This window comes from Pinus tabuliformis, chromosome 3_2 (genome assembly GCF_031772625.1).
Source record: "Pinus tabuliformis cultivar Carrire ecotype Pingquan chromosome 3_2, CPIR1, whole genome shotgun sequence".
NCBI lineage: Eukaryota > Viridiplantae > Streptophyta > Pinopsida > Pinales > Pinaceae > Pinus > Pinus tabuliformis.
This window is the reverse complement of record NC_142302.1, coordinates 644870700-644889076: the sequence shown is the minus strand read 5'-3', so window position 1 is coordinate 644889076 and position 18377 is coordinate 644870700. Positions and strand designations below refer to the sequence as shown.

The window sequence follows — 18377 nt, the reverse complement described above, 5'->3', positions numbered from 1 at the left end:
GTTCATACCTCCTCAAAGGCCCTACATGCCTCCGACCTCATAGTCAGCCTCACCTCCAACTTGCTTCTATGAAGACCCACAAAACAAAAATATGTGTACATTAAAAAATCACACCGTTGGAAACTCATAATACTCGTAACATTAGTCTCAAAAGTTCTCCAACATTGTTGAAAGTTGAATTTTGGTGTCAATTCTTTTTTGTTTTTGTTTTTCTATTTGGCAACTATCTGAGACTATAATCTCTCATTGGTTAAACTATAAGTTTTATCCCAATAAATTTAGTGTTTTAAAAACAAAGTAATAAAAGCAATGTGTCGTATGACAATGGACTGAATGCAAAAGGAATGAGAAAACTCGCATACGCGGGATGGAACTATGAACTACAAATTTAATAGTCTAATAGAGCTTATTTATTTATTTCATATATCTATTGGTCAAGGGCCTTGTGGAAACGGGAAGATTGGTCAACTTCCGACGTTGCAAGGATTGGTCAACTTCCGACGTTGCAAGTTTTCTTCACCACCTAGATATTTATGCCAATATAACTTGACTTCCTGGCTATTTAAAATACCACGATAATGAGTTTTCATTGAGACATTGTTCATGATTCTACTAAAATAGAAACATGCATTAACTTCTGACATCGCAAAATTTAGAAAGTTAATAATTAACACACCCTTGTGTCTATGCGTCACGTCCGACTAAGGTCAAAGTTATTTTCTTCCCGAGATAGATGTTTATATCAATAGAACTTTGACCCCCTTGACTATAAAAAACAACACAATATGTAGTTGAAGCCTCCACCTTGCTCACGATCCCTCTGAAAATGAAAAGTTCCCTATACTCCCAAATTCCAACTTTCGTAGTAAATTCTAGGAACTTTAACCACTACAGAAAATCATGGAATTGAGATCGGCAGACAATTTAAAACCAGAACATATGGAATCGTGGTCGGTACCTTGCTCATAGGACTTCAACAAATGCAAACATGGGCCAACCTATGAGCTAGTTTTCGTTAGTCACTACTGCTTTACTCCTACAACATTGCATCCAAACTATCGAAACTCGAGTCGAAAATTTATTTAACACTTATGGCCCATTAAACCAGAGTTTTCTCACAGAGAAAACTCAAAATATTACGAGATTTTCGTCATTAGAATCCAACAATCTACTTACCCAAACAATTGTTATTCTCTAAATTATAAAGTCTCACCTAAAAATTTTGTGAAACAGTGAACCATTAGAATTCCAAGTTATGCAACACAATGATTAAACTAAAAAATAATGTTCATGCATTTCCTTGACAAATTTTCGTCGAGGAGGTTGGCAAACGTGCATCCTGCCACAACCAAACACCTTCAACATTCAACACAAAAAGTTTACTTCTCACATCCGTCAAAGTAAAAAATAAAAAAACTCACTTGGTAACAATGAAAACTTGACAACGAGGAATTATGTCGCACAGAAAACACAGGCACGAAAATAGGAAATCTAGCCTCAATGAGTGCCACAACACCAAGAAAAAAAATAAAACAACCACTTTGAACACTCCACTTATCGATAATCGAGTAACAATAATAATAAATTATCCACCAACACTCTTAAAACGAAATTTACACCACTAAAACTCAAAGCATCGCAAATTAACTCCCAATTATATTCAAGTTACTTTACTTCTGCCAAAAAAATATTATTGTAATTTCTAGAATTAAAAATATTATTGTAATTTCTAGAATTGTCGTTCTTATAATACTATTATAATGTTATTATTATAACAATCAACAATGCCCATCATCGCAAATGCCATTGTAATGTGACTATAATATGGTTGTGCAAAGCTTCCAAGATGATAAAGTAGTTAACCTAATGTTTAGGTCACACATTTTACTTTTCATGTTTTTCAATCAAAAGTTGGAAATAGTCGAAGAGAATCACTCGTGAGGTCTTAAATAGTGGAAAAGAATAAACACCGTGACCTTTGTGTTGCATGCATTCACCACCCCGAGGATTTGAATTGAACTAAAACTCATCATGTACTAACAATATTGGTAAATATCAGACCACGAAAGTGTATGGAGGTTAGATATAGTAATTGACGGTAACTGGAATTTATTAGGAGCAGCATGAACCAGGTGAATGCAGGTGCTATAGGTGGAAAGGGGAGCGTCGGATCATGATCTTGAGAAATCTTACCGAGGGTGTTTACTGCGGATTCAGTGTGGCTACATCTGAAACTGGAATTAGGGTTGCTGAAGAAATTATATTTTTAAATTTGAAAAACAAATTTATAACAATTACCACCCTGACAAAGTGAATATCAAATATTCCAATTCTTCACCGAATTTATAATTTCGTATTTATGTATTTTTTCGTTCCTTTGTAATAGATTCATTTGGTGCCATCATTTTTTTTTAGTGAAATTGTAGAGTTTTGATTTAAATAGTTTTGATTGAAAAAAAATAAAATTGAAGGCCTTATCGTTAGCAAGGCTGCATCCAAATGCAATTCTGTCATAGTTTAGAGGCTAAACTCATAAAGTTTCACTTAGCAAAATGGCATTGAAATGCAATTTTCTCATAATTTAGAGACTAAATTTATAGAAAATAACCCACTTTAATAATAACTTATCTAATATTAATCTCAACACCTGTAGCAAAGACTTAATTTAATTTAATCTAAATTTATTTTGATATCATTATCTGAAATAATCAATATCTTTATAACTATTAAATATCAAAATTAAAAAACATATTTCATAATTAGACTTAAATTTACATTTTTGTTATAAACATATTAAAAAATAAAATTACAAAATCAAAAAATTATTTTAAAATATATATATATATATATATATATATATATATATATATATATATATATATATAATTGATGTTCCTCCTTTAAATTCAACCATATTTTTTAGTTTCATAATATAAAAATCTTTTAAACAAAACTAATTTTCACAATATTTTATTTATATATAAAAAACTCAAATAAAAAAACATAAAATATTAATTTTACAAAAAGAATTTAAAATTTTATATTTTTACTAAATATTAAATTTAAAATAATATAAATTATTAAATTATTCTTCAAATTTTATTAAAATTTAACAATGAAATTATCTCTTCAATCTTATCTTTTTGGTTAATGTTTAAAATTACGTAAATTCTTGAACAACTTTTAAAACCTCTAACAAATAAGTTAGGGTTTATACAACTAAAAACCTCATGAAGAATAAAATCCACACAAACCAACTAATATATATCTCATAGCAAAGTAAAAAATATATAAAGAATATAAGTATGGTTTGTTTTATAATTTATATTAATTATTGTTAATTAGTTAAAACATAAAAAATATAAATATGGTTTATTTTATAATATATGTTAATTAGTTAAACTTAAAGGATTTATATTTAATATTAATATTAAAGTTTGTAACTTTATAACTTATTACTTAATTTAATAAGAAGATGATACATTAATAAATTATAACTTAATAAATTAATAATAAGAATAAATTTATATTAATAAGTTTCATATTTTATATAAAATAAAATGTTTTCTTATTTATTTTAATCTTATTAAGGAAGCAAATTCATGATTTTAGTGTTATTAAAGAAGCAAAGTCATGATGATGGGTTAGTTTTAAAAATAGTTGGTAAGATCACAATTTCATTTATGATTTTGTATAAATCAAAATTTTAAAGTATTTGGTTGTTGTTATTCTAAAACAACAATAACAACATAATAACAATAATAATCCTTAAGGGATAGCTCAATAGATTGAGTTCCTATTGCTAAGTACTTTGTAAAGTAGGAGATCACAAGGTCAAATCTCCTCGACATCCTTGGCGTTAGGCCTGATCAAATAAGTCGATGGGTAGATCCTTTCGGGTGGATCTAACTGAATTATTATCCGTGGATGTAGCGGTCACTCAGTGACTGTGAACCACAATAATAATAATAATAATAATAATAATAATATATTATTATTATTATTTAATTTTAAAGTTATGATGAAGATGTATGACCTTTTTAATGTTTATAAAATAAGATATTTGCTCAAAAAAAAAAAATTATTTTCATAAATTTGAATTTATAAGTTTTTGAAAAAGTATAAATAATAATTTATTAAATAATAATGACGATATAAAACAAGTTTTATTAAATGATATTAATAATTATAATGAGATTAATATTGGTTGTCTCAATATGAAATATTGGACCATGGTCAATGATGGTCGAACACCAAAATGTGTCTCAATATAAAAATCAACCATGGTCCAACGTCGCATTGTGAGAAAGATTGTGTCAATATGAAAATCAATCAGGTCAACGATGGTTGATCATTCTCAACCATGGTCATTCATTCTAACAAATATTTTTTCATGGTCCAATTTTTCATTGTGACAACCATGGTCAACCATTGTCCAACATCGCATTGTGACAAAGATTGTCTCAAGCTGAAAATCAACCATGGATAACCATGGTCCAACATTGCATTGTGACAAGTATTGTTTGGATGTGAAAATCAATCATGGTCCAACATGGCATTATGATAAATATTGTGTCAATATGAGAATAAACCATGGTCAACGATGTTTATTTAAGAGTTTATAGTATTTATTTTAGGGTTTATAATATTAATCAGTTGGGCTTAATATTATTTCCTTGGTTTTATAATTCCCTGATTTTTTAGTATTAATCTCTTAGGTTTATTATTTTTTGGGTTTATAATATTAATCCCTTGAGTTTATTAATCTAAGGGTTCATATTCTAGGGTGTAATATTATTCATAGGGTTTATAATCTTAATCCTAGGGTTTAATATAAATCCCTTGAGCCTATAATCATGGTCAAGAATGGTCCAATGTCAAATTGCGACAAGGATTATCTCAATATGAAAATCAACCATGGTCAACCATTGTCAACTATTGTCAATCATGGTCAACGATGGTCCAACGTCGCATTTGTAGAAGTTCTTGTAGATTCACAAGCTCATGTAATCAGCTAAAACAAGAGACAATAATCTACTTCTAATTTCAGCCAGCGGAAGCCAATAGATCGATAAAAATAGTAATTGACAAGAGGAAGATAAGCAATGGCTAATAACACAACAAGTGTTCAGGGAAAGCCTCGACTAAAAACCCCCACTATCTGTATTGCATTAAATCAGAAATCCAACATGATAATACAATGCTTGTTCTCACAGGAACAATCCCAACACTTAGTATGATCAATCTCCCTACTCAAAAGCAATCTCAAGCCAACCTATAGCCTCTTCTGCTGCTCTCCAAGCCCCCGATTCCTTTCCTATCGCTGAATATCCCATATTAATGGGAATCCAGTGCTTCCAAAACTATGCAATTCAAACTAGGTCCAGTTCCTGATTGCATGGATGATCTATACAACTCAGTAAATCATATAATTGATAGTACACTCTCCCTGCACTCTAGTCTCAACTGGGTCTTTCTCATAATCGACATGCTTGAGTTTCTGATGAGGGAATCTTCAGATAACTAGAGGGACACTTGTGGATGCACTAGTGCACCAACTGACTATTAACTCTCTATTAGTTCCAAAAATAGTTTGGAACTAATTTAACTAAACATAACTCAGTAAAATGAGTTATCTAATTACAACTCACAATTAAGCTCATCCTGGACCCCTAAAACTTAGGGAGAACATATACATGACTCCCAAAATACTTCCAACTCAAAATTCCTAAGTTAACTAAGTTAGCTTAACTTAGTTAACTATTACAAGTTGCTATGAGTAAAGAATTACAATTTTAATTCACAATTTAATTCAAGGACAAATTAAATTCGAATTTCTCGATTCTATTTTTAACATTTCTTGTTGCTATTTTCAACAGAATTAAGACAAAAATATTCTCAATATGAAAATAAACCATGGCCAATCATTTTCAACCATGTTCAACAATGTTCCAACATTGCATTGTGACAAATCTTGTCTCAATACGAAAATCAATCATGGTCAACCATGGTGAACTATTGTTCAACGTCGTATTGTGACAAATATTGTCCCAATAAATCAACCATGGTCAACCACATTTATTTTAGTGTTTATAATATTTATCATAGGGTTTATATAGCTTGGTTTCTAATATGTATCTTAAGGTTTATCGTAGGATTTTCTCAATATGAAAATAATCATGGTCAACCATGGTCCAATGTTGGATTGTGACAAAGATTGTCTTAATATGAAAATCAACCATGGTCCAACATCACATTCCAACAAAGATTGTCTCAACATTTAAATCAATTATAATCAATCATTTTTAACCATGGTCCAATGTCGCATTGTGACAAGGAGTGTCTCAATATGAAAATTAACCATGATCAACCATGTTCCAGCTTCACATTGTGAAAAAGATCTTCTCAATAAGAAAATCAACCATGGTCAACCATGGCTAATCATGGTCAACCGTGGTCAATAACCATGGTCAAAGTGTGACAAATATTGTCTCTTGGTCCAACATCATATTGTGACAACCATGCTCATCCATGGTCTACCATGGGCCAACATTGCATTGTCACAAAGATTGTCTCACTATGAAAATGTACCATGGTCAACCATGGTAAACCATTGTCCAATGTCGTATTGTGACAAAGTTTGTTGGCAACATGAAAATCAATCATGATCAACCATAGTAGAATGTCGCATTGTGACAAACATTGTGTCAATATGAAAATTAACTATGGTCAATCATGTTTATTTTATGGCTTATAATATTATTTTAGGGCTTATAATATTATTTTAGTATTAATCCTTTTAGTTTATTATTCAGTTGGGTTTATAATATTTACCTTAGGATTTATATACATTGGGTTTAAAATATTAATCCCTTGGGTTTAAGATTATTCCCCTGATTTTACAATACCTTGGGGTTTTAGAATTAATCCCTTGGGTTTATAATATCAATCCCTTGGGTTTATCAATGTAAGGGTTCATATTCCTAGGGTAATATTGCTCATTAGGTTTATAATATTAATCCTAGGGTTTAATATAAATATATTGGGTTTATAATATTGGTCAACCATGCAGAAATATGGTCCAATGTCACAGTGTAACAAAGATTGTCTCAATATGAAAATCAACCATGGTAAAATGCCACATTGTGACAAAGATTGTCTCAATATGAAAATCAACCATGGTAAAGCATTGTCAACCATGTTTATTTTAGGGTTTATGGTATTTAACTTAGGGTTTATATACCTAGAAAAATCATGGTCACATTGTGACAAAGATTGCATCTTCGTCCAACGTCACATTGTCACAACCATGGTCATCCATGGTCTATCATCGCATTGTGACAAAGGTTGTGCCAATATGAAACTCATCCATGGTCAATCATTTTTCGATGTCACATTGTGACAAAGGTTGTCTCAATATGAAAATCAATCACGGTCAACCATAGTCCAAAGTTGAATTGTGACGAAGATTGTCTCAATATGAAAATCAACTATGGGCAACCATTGTCAACCATTTACTAATGTCACATTGTGACAAACATTGTCTCAATATGAAAATCAATCATGGTTGACCATAGTCCAACGTTGCATTGTCACAAAGATTGTGTCAATATGAAAATCAACCGTGGTCAACCATGTTTATTTTAGGGTTTATAAATTTATCATAGGGTTTATATACCTTGATTTTATAATGTTTATCCCTTTAGTTTAATATTATTCCGTTGGGTTTTTAGTATTGATACCTTGGGTTTATTATTCGTTTGGGTTTAGTAATATCAATCCCTTTGGTTTATTAATCTAAGGGTTCATATTCCTAGGGTATAATATTATTCATGAGGTTTATAATATTAATGTTAGGTTTTAATATAAATACCTTGGGTTTATAGTTATGGTCAACCATGTGCAACCATGGTCCAATATCACATTATGTCAAAGATTGTCTCAATATGAAAATCAATCATGGTCAACCATGGTCAAATATCGCATTGTGAAAAAGTTTATCTCAATATGAAAATCGACCATGGTAAAACATGGTCAACCATGTTTATTTTGGTTGAACCATACTCAACCATGATCAACCATATTAATTTTAGGGTTTAAACCCAAGGGATTAATTATTATTCATTAAAAAAATATATTTAATTAATTAATATTTTTAGTATTGTTATTTAATTAAATTATTTAATGTTATTTTATTATTCAATATTTTTTTACAATTATTTAATATTTTTAATTATTTAATATTTAAAATTATTTAATAAAAATATTAATATATAGCAATAATCTTAAACGTAATCATTATTATTTAGTAATAACAATACATATTTAAAAGGATTATAACCATATTTAATAAAATTTAATTATTTTGTTAATAATAATAATAATAATAATATTTTTATTGTGATAATTTTTTCAATATTATTTTTATTATTATATCTTTATCAATGGCTTATTAATTAAATGTGGTTGTGCTAGTATATTACTCTTTTAGGTTTAATTAGTTCATATTTTGGAATTATTAATTTAGATTTACTATTGTTTACACCTAAAGTAATTAGGTTTTATTTATTTAAATGGTTTTAGGTCATCATTATTCCAGGATTTTAAAAATATCATATTTTATTATTTTAGGTTTATAAAAAAATAGATTTAACAAAAAATAATTTAACATATTAAATATATTGAGTGAGCTTGTATGCCTCTTTTGTGTTAATATCTAGTAAAGGTAAATTGTTAAACAAAATTTGAATTTTAACTAAATTATACATTTCAAATAAGTTGAAGCATGTAGCTTATCTCAACCACATTTATTAATGTGGTTTTGCTAGTTATTATACAATTCTAATATTTAAATAATATCATAGAATTTCAATGTAAAAAATAAGATTTTTTATTAAGGAAAACATATTAATTAGGGTGATAGGTTTTTCTTTTGAATCTGTTCACTGACTATTTAATCTACCATTTTTACTAATTTGTGACATTTGTCCAATAACTCTAGCTTCACAATCGAGTGACATTTGTCCTTACACCTACAATTTCCCCTCACTCCATTACTAAATTTGTTTACTAATGCATCAGGGTTTCTCTTTTTGTTTTTACCAGGATTCAGCCCTGCAGGCATGCAAACTATTCATATTGTCTCGTCTCAATGGCTATTAGTTGGTTATGGTGTCTTTACTCTCTTTAGGGCAGGTCATTTCTGACAATTTTCTTTTCAGGATGTGTTAACCTATGGGTTGCTAACGATTTTTCCACGGCCTTAAAATTTGTTTTAATGATTATACTCATGTAGAGTCAATTTTCATGACAAGAAAAGGTTTTGTCCTGCCCTACTGAAGTACAGTCCTCCTTTGTACAATATGCATTTTTTATTTCATAGGTTTCCCAGTTTATTTAGAATTCTTAGCCCTCGAATCATTTGTGACTCAGTTTTTTTCAACTCGTGTTTCATTACCCCCGTTGTTGCAGGCTCCTTGGATTCCTGGAATGGATTCACCTGTAAGCCAATTTCTTCCATTCAATGTTACTACGGTGGCTCCAACTCCAGGTTCCAAAATTTTCTTTTGATTGTTTATTCTCGTCTTTTCACTCCAGGTCAACATCAAAGAATGGTCGAACCTAGCCCTTCCGCCAACACAAGTGTGAAGCCTTGCTCATTTGGAATATTTAGTATTTTCGACCAGAAATTTACCCTTAGGGTTATGTCCCCAGTTGCAATTTTTGGTTTGTTTCTTGTAGGAAGATATTACGACCACTTGGGCCTCTGCCTGTACTATGTTTTTTTGGGCTCAACAATAATGGTGGTAAATTAATAGATTTTGTTTTCTTTACTGTGAAAGAAATTTTGAAAATTTTGCTACGACTAGTTTACTCTATGGACTGCGCTGTAACTATCTTTCTATAAAACAAATCATTCCTTGGTGAAAACACATTTATTTTGTGTAACAACATTTTTTTTAAGCAACTATTGACAGTCACATTGCAACTAGGAAGAGTATTCTTTCTCACAAAATTTTATCCAACAAATTTTTTTTCATTATTTTTCTTTTTTTGTTAACTATATAGCAACAACCTTTTATTTTATTTTATTTTTTATTTTTATTTTTTTCTCACAACCATTGACATTCATGTTGTAACTAATCAAAGAAACTTTTCTTCCCTAGATAGAATAGTTGGTTTAAATTTTTTTCCAAAACTTTCATATAACTTTTACTACTTTCTCATAAATTTCCTTGTAACTATAATGTGTCGAGGAGTTAGAAAATCACAGTCTCATAATATCAATCTTCTTTGGGATGAGTAAACTCTACACTAAAATCCAAAAACTAAGAGCATGAGAGAGCGTGTGTTTCCTCTTAAGAGATCGCAAGTTCAAGGCCAAAGGGGGTAGATTATGTATGCTTTCGTAGACTTAGTAGTCAAATGATTGTGCAGAGGTGGGTTCCTTATCCCACAAATAAGAAGGTCTCATACACCAATATAGTGTCTAGATTCATACACCAATTTGGTGTGTGGACCTTAAAATTGTATAAATATATATATATATAATAAATATTTTTCATATTACTTTATTAAAATGTGAAAAATGATTTTTAAAATATAAATTATAATTATCTATCTAAATTGGATGTATATAATTATTTTAAAAAGTATATTAATTACACCATAGTTGATATTTGTATATATATTTTTAGGTAATATTAAATGAGATTGGTAAAAAAGGGTAATGTTCTTTGTGTTGTATTGGCTTTCTATGGTTGCAATCAATAACCACTTTGTTTAACTGTTGTATAAAAATATGTTCTTCAAATACTCTATTCAATTTCAATAACCACTTTGTTTAACTCTCGGATAAAAATATGTTTTCTAAATACTCTATTCAATTTCATTGTTCATTAGAGTATTGTTGTTGTGATTCTATGGTTATGGCATGAGTAAAGGATTATTTCATTCAATTTCATTGTTTATTAAAGCATTGTTGTGATTTATGGTATGAGTAAAGAGTGGGTAGAAAGATTAATTATATGGAAATTATGAGAGAGAAGTATATATAATTGAAAGATAAATAATAACAAATTTTATTTGTATTTTTTTAAGATTTTTATATTCATATTTTATATAATATATTGCTAATTATTTAGATGAAGTATATATTGACCATATTCCCTTGAGAATCAATATAAGCCTTCAACTTAAAAAATAAAATAAAAATTCAACAAATCCTAATCACTTTAATTTGAAATAAATCTTCTGCAATTAGGAGAGATTCATTTTCCACGAAGGTAGGAAAGATAGAAATATATTTTCTATATTATTAAATTCATAGAGATGATTTTAGGTTAAAGTTTACTGATCCCGATAAAGATAAAAATCATAATTAATTAATGAACAAATTTAATATTTCCATTATTTAAATCAGTTATAAAAAAAAAAAAATCAAATTTATATTCATTAAACATCACTAATCTCTATATTTTCACTCATTTAATAGATAAGAATTTTAACTATGAATTATTCTCATAATATGTATTTGATATGGCAATGGGCTAGTTCATGATGCATATGATTTCAAAGTATAAAGTAAAAAAAAAAAACATAAATACACTCTAAATTTGATATAATACAATTATTATTTCAAAATAAATTACAATTATTTCAATTTAGCGTTTTTGTGAACAATTGAGTATTATTTACTAGCACAACCACATTAATAAATGTGGTTGATATACCCAATATAAATTAGGTGCAAATAATGGTAATTTCACACGTTTCCTTTCTGTAATAAACTAAAAAGAAACTCCCACTTCCACGTTGTAAGCATCTCACTGTTTATCACACAACCACTGTTTATCATACAACCTGTAGAAATAACCACAAAAACCCAATTGGAAAATTAGAATGACCTGATTGATGAAATAAATTATTTTTAAATTAAATTTTTTATTGAATAATGTATTAATTGAAAAATATTATTTTAAACCAAATTTAATTTCCTTAAAATTCCTAGACCCAATTTCAATATAAACAATGCCTAGCGTTAATTAAATGGTTTAGAAATAGATATATCTGACAGAACGCTGTATGCACCGTTACGTAACCTGTGCGCACACAACCCAATGCGCTGTTATGTCTGAACCTAGGTTCGAACGTTGGACCTATCGAAAGTATATTAGTATTATTTATAATAATCGTCCATTTTTTATATTTTAAAATTTGTTGACAGTAAAGGTTGGCATTGATTTTAGAAATAGACATATCAGACAAAAAGCTGAATACCCCGTTGTGTATAAGACCAGGTTCAAGCTGAATGCACTGTTATGTCTGAGCCCAGGTTCGACCTGGGGACCTATGGAAGATATATTAATATTATTTATTATAATAATAGTCATTGTTTAATATTTTAAATTTTATTGACAACAAAGATTGGCATTGGTGAAATAGACAAAAAGCGCTGAATGCACCGTTACGTATAAGACGAGGTTCAAGGTGAGCGCACAACAAAAGCGACTGCATATTGACATGTCTGAGCCCAGGTTCGAACTGGGGACCTTTAGCGTGTGAGACTAACGTGATAACCAACTACACCACCCAGACAACCTTTGTAAATAATTTTTTCTAGGTATTCTACTTAAATTAGTATTTATATTATCAAATGAAATAAATTGAACCAAATTTCGCACGAAGTGAGGGTTTAAGTGCCAATACAAAGATGGTCAATTCTGGATCCGTACGCCGCCGATCCAATTCTTCTAATCGTCCAAAATAAATAATATTAAACCCGTACATTTGTTAATTAAATTTAGAGTCGCACTGGAGAAATTATGTAGAATACAACTCTAGTTAAATCTTTTTTGCTTCACTGCGCATCCAGGGAATCGAACCCCGGTCAGTACCGTGGGAGGATACTATGATACCACTACACCAGATGCGCAATTGACATTATAACGGCACTGTATTTTGGTACTCTAAGTTCTTCGTGTCTTAACCAATCAACTCAGATCATTTCATTTCATTGTATATTCTTCATTCACTTTATCCATATTTTCATTCAAATTTAAAATTCAATGCAGAGTTTCTTACTTTGAGAGTGGAAGGCACTCGCCTGCCCTCTCCGTGGGCCTATTTTCGTCTTCCACAGTTTCATTCAAACTTCTGTGTGCAACCTTCTCTAAAGTTTCTCTCGATATAAAATTTAATGATCAATACGTGTTGCCAAATTAGATGTGTTGGGCTGATTTGTCTTCCTAAGGTCTCGAAAATTCAAACAAATCTCTAGATTAGAATTTGGTTATATTGAATGTGTAGTTTTTGTTTTTTGAATAAGAAAAAAACCATCCTACTCTCATTAAAACAAATATAGTTAAAATTTCAGGAATATTCATATTTTTAAGTCCTTGTAGCTATGTCTCTCTTTTTGTTCGTCAAAATGAGAGTTAAAGATTTCACAAAAGATCGATGTTCTACGCTCTTTGTTGCTTACTATTCTACTGAATGTCGTTCTATCCTTGTACATTTTTGTCAGAAAAAACTATAATTGTTCTGTTCTAAAAAAATCCTTCCAAAACCAGAGATAAATAAAAAATAATAGTTCTAATACTAAGGAGCAAGACAAGATCTGTAGAAATAACATTCAATTCCAAACTATCATATTTTTATACTCCCCATGTGGAAAAGGAATCCATTTTCAAAAGATAAATAGTATATCTTTCTCTGTAAGCAATAACATTTTTCTTTTGAAAGGTAGTCTACCACTTGATTTTGTTCTTTATAGACATGTGTGATTGTTAAGCTCTCAAACGTCCGCATCATAGATCTAATGAGCTACATCTAGTATGTAAGGGAAGGTAGCTCAAAATTATATCTCAACTACACCTAATCGATGGTCACCTTGAAGTCGCTAAAGACTTTTAAAACCTCTATAGCAAGCGAATTTGCACAAAGTAATGCCCCACCATAGAGTAATAAGTTTTTTTTCTGTTGTTAGTCCATGTCCCACTGAACCAACTGAAATGATAGCAACTACCTAGCGATAATACTAAATACGCCCCACCGCCGCAAACCCCATTTTGTGATGCCCCGTCAAAAAATACTACAAGAAAGTGTGTCCATACCTCCTTAATTAAAAAATGTCTCCTAGGAGGCCCCTGCAACTTTGGTCCAATCTCCAGAAAGTATGAAGTAATCCTTATACATGTGCCTTTAATATCTCGATACACTTTCTTAGCTCTTCTTCCCTTTTCTTCCTTATCTCTTGCCCTACATTTCTTTCCTCTAGGGTTTCTTCTTTTTCTTCACCTTCTTCCTGCTCATCCACTGGGTCTTCTTGATGGTTGTCTTTATGTCTCTTTTTCTCACCATCCTTCTTCTACTACTCTTTCTTCTGCTTGAGTTGGGCTGCTTTGGCTTCCAAGCTTATACTCCCTTGGGAATTTTAAGCCCACTCATCCTCTTTCTCTTGTTGTTCACTTGGTCCTAACTCACTGGTAGCATTGTACTAGTTTCTGACTTTATCCTCATGATTATTCTTGGTATGAACAGAGGACCAATTGAAACCTGCTTTCTTACAATGTGTCACCACAATCCCCTTTTGGGCTTACCTACGGTGATCTAAATCCATGAAGAATAATCATTTCATCTCTTCATCTTATGCTTCATCCGCTTTGAACTTCTTGAGGATGTATGCTCCAATAGTCAAAGGGAATGTGGGCCAAAGCTTTTTCTTACCTTTGACCATTGTTTTAGAAAACCCTATAGTCAACTGATAGCAAACATCTTGCAAGAGTAGCTTTTCTATCACAAATTTTGGGAGAGCATGAGGGTGCTTATAGGAGCCAAACAATCTGATGAAGGTGCCTTATTCAATGGGAAACCAATCTACTACTTTAATGATCAGTTCCTTAGCCATATTAGCATGCAAGGAGCATCTTCTCTAAAGAGTATCTAGTACAAAGGAGCAATAAATGAATCCGAAGTAGTCTCATGCATATTCTTGTAGCCTGGATCCCAAAATATTTTATAACAAATGTGAACACGCTCTAACATCTTAAGGGTCTAGTTTTGTCTCCATCCCTCAACATGACACCTTAAACACACTACATCGAGGAGGTATGATGCCATGTAGAACTCTGATGGTTAGTCCTTAGGGTTCTTTGTTGCTTATATGTTTGATTTCAAAGTTGATGCCATAATACTTGCACAATTGAAAATAGTCCCTCTGGTATCTACCATGTACATGATAGGGACCCAGGTTCCCAAAAAAAGTGTCAATATCTGGCATGCCATATAATTTGTTCATCATTGTTGCCATGAGTTGATAAACTCTTCAAAGTCCCTTCGTTCTATACACCTAGTCTACCTTGACTTTGAAATTGGAGGGTTCTTGCCACCAAGACTTTAGAATTTCTTTGGTTGATAGCTTGAAGTCTGACAACCACCTAGTGTTGAAGGATTCTTCTTTCTCTGTTATCTTATAGTGGGCAACAATATCGGTGGCAGTGAAAGAAGTGAAAGCTTCACTTGTGTGCCTACTTATAACCCAACGTTTTACATCAGCGTTATGTTATATCCATTTAATGGTCTCTACACATGGGAACACTGGTGGATGCACAACTACTTTATGGAGATAAGAACTCTTGATATTGATATATACTCTAAATTCCTCTTGGTCCTGGGGAATGTCTCTCTTCAAGAACATTGAATAGGTGTTGCACCACTAGAGCTTGGTGCTCTTATTAATATTACATGATGTGTCTCTGTAGGTTGGTGGCAGAGGTGGGCTTTCTACAATTTCTTGGATACTACTTTCTGCACTCTTGTGAGACACTTTGACTACTGGAGGTGCCATCTCTCCAGAGAAAGATGATATTGATATACAATCCAAATCGATGTCACCTAGAATTTTGAACAGGCAATCCCAAGATGAAAGCGATGACATAAATAATATTGGCCAGAGCAATAATTATAAACCAAGTTTTATAATGTGATGGGTAGGACAACTAACTTGAGTCAGAAACTGGTTTAAGGGAAGGTCATAGGGTCACAATTTATGGAGGTCAGTAAGTCATAAGTCGGGAAGTCGCTAAGTCACAATATTGCTAGGTCACAGAATTGCGGATAAATATATGGTGCAACTTTGCGACGTTGTGACTTAGGGCTCTTTAGGAGAGTGACAAGTCCAAATGGTTAAACAGTTTCTTGGGTGCCTAGGTCGTTGGGTCATGAGATAAAGGCGATCTTGTTTTTTAGAAGTGCAATCTATCTTCTCTTAGTAGCTGGGTGGTGAAGTCGCGACTTGAGATGGAAAAGGAGGATTCTAGGTTTGGATGCAAAATTCATAAGGGCACAAGGTATCAAGGGCGATTGAAGAGTGAGGCAATGATCTTCAAATATGATGTGGGACACCAGAAATATGGTATTGAGTGAATGAATGGAGGATTGGAGAGTTTAGGATGATTCTTTCCTTGAAATGGTACATTGAGATGAGTAAATCCTAGTTAAAATGAACTGTGCAGGGTCATGTGGAGAAAGAAGAAAAATGGCATAACTAATAATTGTAGGGTAGGCAAAGAGTCGCTTACCTAAAGAGAAGGAGTCCCACACCTGCCAAGTAGCCAAAACAATCTTCTTTAAGTGCTTCAATAAGACGATGAATGAAAAAATTAGGGCATGATTTTATATAGAAAAGGTTGCAAGTGTGCGTTAAGATAAGGAGGGTCGCAAGATAAGGAGGGTCGCGGGTGAGAATCCCTCGTACAATAGGACCTAGAAATTATGTGACCATGTGAATAAATGTCCTAATGAGGTCTAAGTCGCAAATCATGCTAGGTTGCAAGGGAGAAGGCCAAGAATAAGGCGACTATGCGGCGTTGGGACTTGAGCCTTAATGAGTAGTACAAATCGTGAGGTCACAAGGTCGTGGAGTCGTTGAATTTAATATGTCCATATTTATGCATTCTGGTGAATTTGTGACTCAACGATTTGGGTAAAATGAGATGTGATTGAAAGGGTCACAAGTCGCATCGTTTAAGTTGAATATAGGGTCTCCAAATCTAACTTGTGACTTTGGGAGAAACCTAAGCTAGAAACCTGTAGACTGAAATTTTCCCAAGTGCTAGAGGTAAACCTGACTCAGTACTGAGGGTGTGAAACCTCAATAGGACATAGATGAAGTTAAAATTTTAGTGATAACGGGGTGCTCAAAAAATTTTAGGTGGGTCAAATTTTAAGGTTGTTGTAGTGACTACAACACTTTGTTATGAAAATGACAAAGGAGAGGAACTGAAAAAGTGTGTATTCCTTCTACACCCTTTACAGCTTCCAAACCAATTTTGATTTTATTCCCATTACCAGCCTCCCATCTCATATTTCCAAAATGCCATTGTTTGTCTTCATTATGCTCCTCCATATATATGATTCTGCCTTCTTCTTCAAAGCCCCCTCTTTGATCCAATCCCCAAGCTGTCTATTTTTTAAATATTTCCCTTTTATGACCTATTGCTAGATGTCTTCACCTTTTAAATCTCTCCATAGGTTCTTGACAAGTAAATCCTTTCTAAAAAAAATTGTGTCCTAAATTCTCCACCCTCCATCATTATCATGTTTCAACAATTCTTCTAAATGAACTAGGTGAATCTTCTTCGTAGAACCAAGCCCTGCCCAAAGGAACCTAACTATAATAGAGTCTATTCTCTTTATTATGTCTTTAGGAAGATATAACAAATGCATCCAATATATAGATATACCCTAGAGGACCAACTTGATGAAAATTAATATCCCTCGCAATGTGAGCCATTTGTGTGACCAAAGTGACATCTTGAGCTTAAATTTTATGATCAACCACTCCCATTCCTTAATATTATACCTATTTGGTTTCAAATAGAAACCCAAGTATTTGAAGCCTTCTTCCAAAGAGATCGAAACCAGATCAAATATTTTTGCTATGTCCTTAATCATTGTCTTCCCCTTCTTTGTTGAGATTAGTATAGATTTCCCTTTGTTCATAAGGAGGCTCAAGGCTTCTCCAAAACTGGTAAGTATTTGATGATATGATATACACACCAAGACAAAGACCTTCCCAATAAAAAGAACATCATCAATGAACATTGTATGAGTTATATATTCTTCGTAATCTTGCAATCAAAGGTAATGTCTTTAGTTCATGCTTTGCAGTTCCCTCCACTTAGATCATCAATCATCAGAAGAAACAGGAGAGGGGACAATGCACAACCCTATCTAAGACCTCATGATGCCTTAAAGAAACCTATTAGGATCCCATTAATCATAATAGAAAATTTCACTAATGTAATGCATGCCATAATACAATATACCACCAAGACTCCAAGACCGATCTTATGAAGGACCAACCTTAAAAACTC

At 31.8% G+C, this 18377-nt stretch overlaps 2 non-coding genes across 2 annotated transcripts; both read right to left on the bottom strand.

The window, feature by feature from the left end:
* Nucleotides 1–12523: 12523 nt before the first annotated feature.
* TRNAV-CAC (transfer RNA valine (anticodon CAC)) lies at nt 12524–12597 on the bottom strand. Its single transcript has one exon. It is a non-coding gene; the product is annotated as a tRNA-Val (tRNA).
* Nucleotides 12598–12863: 266 nt separating this feature from the next.
* On the bottom strand, nt 12864–12934 carry TRNAG-CCC (transfer RNA glycine (anticodon CCC)). Its single transcript has one exon. It is a non-coding gene; the product is annotated as a tRNA-Gly (tRNA).
* Between the last annotated feature and the right edge of the window lie 5443 nt (nt 12935–18377).